The sequence below is a fragment of the Myotis davidii genome, unplaced genomic scaffold (assembly GCF_000327345.1).
Source record: "Myotis davidii unplaced genomic scaffold, ASM32734v1 scaffold18, whole genome shotgun sequence".
NCBI classification, from domain to species: Eukaryota; Metazoa; Chordata; class Mammalia; order Chiroptera; family Vespertilionidae; genus Myotis; species Myotis davidii.
In genome coordinates this window covers 228190-231200 of record NW_006292696.1, presented here as the reverse complement: position 1 = coordinate 231200, position 3011 = coordinate 228190, and positions in this window count along the sequence as shown.

The window sequence follows — 3011 nt, the reverse complement described above, 5'->3', positions numbered from 1 at the left end:
TCGCTCTTACAAAAGATTCTGCAGTGAACATTCTCTTTGATAAGTCTTTGTGTACATAGGCTTCTTCCCCTTAGGATACATTTTTAAGAAGTAGAATTCTTGGGCCAAAGAGTTTTCATGTTTATAATAATCCAATTACAAAAGTATCCTTTTAAAAATAAAACTGATTAAAAACATAGCCCTTTTATCGTGGGACTCTTCGTTAGCAAAAGCAAAACAAACATAACACCAAGAAAAGTCTATTTCAAGGTATGCATCAAAGCAGCCTCATTTAAAACCACATCATATTAACTTCGGTGCTTCCATTAACCAGCTCCATTAAATAGAAACAGATTATGCAAGAACATTTTATGAATAGCCCTGTCTGCTCAACACAATCAGACATGGCACTTGCTCTCTTCATCCATTTATTCACAAAACAGTTATTGAGTCCCTACTGTGTGCCTGGACTGGCTCAAGGGACTGGGCCATAGAAAAGAAGATAAGATATGGTCTCCACCTTCGAGGTACTCACCACGCTGGGCCATACAGACACATAAATGACTCAAACACCAAGCGTGGTGGTAACTGCTGCAGTACAGAGGTGAATACAGCGTCGTGGGAGCAGAGGGCCAAGAGCAGTTTCAACCTGTGCACCGACAGTCTTCTCCTCTCCTTTCTCCTCTTCTCTCCATTTGAAATAGAATATACCTGAGACAATGAAAAGTTCTGGGAAATCAAAGAAGGAAGAGATCTGGAACAGCTCCATGGAATCCGTGTGCGTTGAGGAGAGGGAGGACTGACAACATCTGGCGGGCATGCTGGAGAGGACACTGGTACAGATGAGAGAAGAAGAGGTGTTCCAGGAACAGATTGCTTGAAAACGCAAGATTTGGGTAGAGCAAGATGCTAAAAGTAAGGACTACCTTGGACTGCTCTTAATAACAAGATAAGACACTCATGTGTACCTCCAGCAGTAAAAGAGAGGCATTGTTCTAGCTAATGCTGCTGCGACAAATCGCTTAATGGCTCAAAGTAACACATTTATTATGGTACAGCTTTCTAGATCAGAAGTCTGATGTGAGTCTCATTGCACTTAAATCTAAGTGTCTGCAGGGCTGCCTTCTTTTGGAAGACTTTAGCTGAGACTCTGTTTCCTTGCCTTCCCCAGCTTCTAGACTAGAGACTGTTTGCCTTGTTTGGCTCAGGACCCCTTCTTCCATCCTCAAGGCCAGCAACAGCTGTTCAAGTCCATCTCACATCAGATCACTGTGGGGCCTCTCTCTTAGACTTTTAAGGGCCCACCTGTATAATCCAGGATAATCTCTCATTTTAAGGTCCTTTATTTGATCACACTTGCAAAGTCCCTTCTGCCCTGTGAGAGAACATATTCCCAGGTTCTTGGCATTAGGAGGTGGTTATCTTTGGGGCGGTGTTTTTTGTCTTCATAGCAGGGTTTTGGATCAAGAGTCACATCACTGGGACCTCCCCGAGGAAGAGCATGCTGACGTCAGGAAGGAGGAAGGACTGGAAGGCAGAGACCAGGTAGCAGACCTTTTTGCTGATTCCAGAATAGATACGATTCCGTCCTGTGGGAAGAGGGAGGCAAGGACAGATGCCAGAGGTAGAGCTGGGACAGACTCCCCGGAAACTGGCAAGCGGTCCAGTGGAGAGCGAGGAGAAGGGGAACAGAGGCAGAGGCATCAAAGATGATTGTGAGGATAATGGTGTCGTGTTGTCAGATGCGTTGGGTGTAGGAAAATAGCATAGCGATCAATTCAAGTTTGGATCTTAATATCTTTGTAGATAAATAATTTAATGTTTCCACTTTTAAATTTTGAATGGGGTATATAAGAGGAATAAAGATTCAGGACATATTCATGCCAGGGAGAGAAGTCACCTGAGTGGCAGGGAGTGAGTGGTGTTGAGACGGAGACAAAGCACGAAGGTGGTGAAGAAGAGGTGACAGGACGGGGACAGACTGAAATGGAAAGAGAGAGAAAGTAGCGAGTAAAATGGGGGCGAAATATAGACCATGAGGAGGACAGACATGGCAGAAGAAGTGGGGGGAAAGAGGCAGGAATATCAACAGAGAGAGAAGCTGAGAAGGGAGCCTGCTCAGAGCTTTTGGCATGCTCAGTGTCAATTTCTAGTTCACTGGGGTTGTACTCACAATTGTAAGTTAGTCGTCTTTAAGATTGTCTTGGGAGACTTATTTGCATTCAGAGCTTAGTTACTGTCTCGGCTTCTCAGTTTTGTCAAGCTCCCACGCAGACTTGGTGGTCCTGAGGGGGTGAATTCTCCGGCTAGCAGGCCTTTTGGCCCTCTCAACTGTCTCACCCAAGGAAGGTTCTTTCCCGCTCCCTTCCCAGCTAACTCTTGACCTGTGTTGACCCTGCAAGTTGAGGCCTTCCTCAGATGGGTGGAAGAAAAATGTTTTGCGTCCTGTCACAGTTCCTCGCAGACGTTACAAGCACTAGGTGACTCCGGGCAGGAGCCTTGGTCAGTCTCAACACAACTGCCCGCTCATGGTCCCCACTTTACAGACAAGAGCACTGAGGCTCCCCTCGGGTCTAATAAGGAGCTCAAGGTCACAAGTGGAGAGAGCTGGGAGAAACACTACCTCCAGATCCAGAAAGCAAATAGTGGATTAAGAAATATTGAACTTCCGGATAACAAAGCATTGCCTCGGGAAAACTTGGGAGCCTTACATCTAAGGGACAATGGAGCTCACTCTGAACCCTGCTCCCAAAGGGACCCTGGCCCAGCAGGCAGGCAGGCAGGCAGGCAGAGGGAAGTACGCTATTGAGGGGTAGGGTTTCTCTTGGCACGGGCACCGCACGCGCTTTCGCCTTTCCTATTTATCTTACAGGAGAGGACATGGGCACTCAGAGATGTTCACCAACTTGCCCAAGGTCACCCAGGAGCCGGCAGTGAGCCCAGGACAGCGATCGTTCCAGGAAGGCGCGGGCCGGCCAGCCCCGGGGGGTGAGGTCCTTCCCGCCCGCGTCCGCGCCCACTCCCTGTGCGCC